Raw genomic sequence first — 360 nt, forward strand, 5'->3', positions numbered from 1 at the left:
ACACAAACTTACACTGCATATAAATAGAAACTCATCCCTCACGAAAAACAAATCCGTATCTCCCTGTCTTAGCCCCCCCCCCTCTTCACACCTCTTTCCCTCCCCCCAACCCCCCTACCCTCTCCCCTTCAATGGTTATAAACAGGTGACAACGAAGGAAGTTATGATGATTGTCACGCGCGGCCGGAATATCGCCCTTATGCTCCCCAGAACGGAAGGTCCAGAGTTGCCTGAAGTCGCCTAACCCAGCTCGCCCATTGTCGGCGACCCGCTAAGGCAGACGTATCTACAGCCCTTAGGTCAGCGCGAAACCGGGTGAGACACGAGCCGGAAGATGAGCTGGAGTGGAAACAGCGCGAA

Source organism: Penaeus monodon, chromosome 15 (genome assembly GCF_015228065.2).
Source record: "Penaeus monodon isolate SGIC_2016 chromosome 15, NSTDA_Pmon_1, whole genome shotgun sequence".
NCBI lineage: Eukaryota > Metazoa > Arthropoda > Malacostraca > Decapoda > Penaeidae > Penaeus > Penaeus monodon.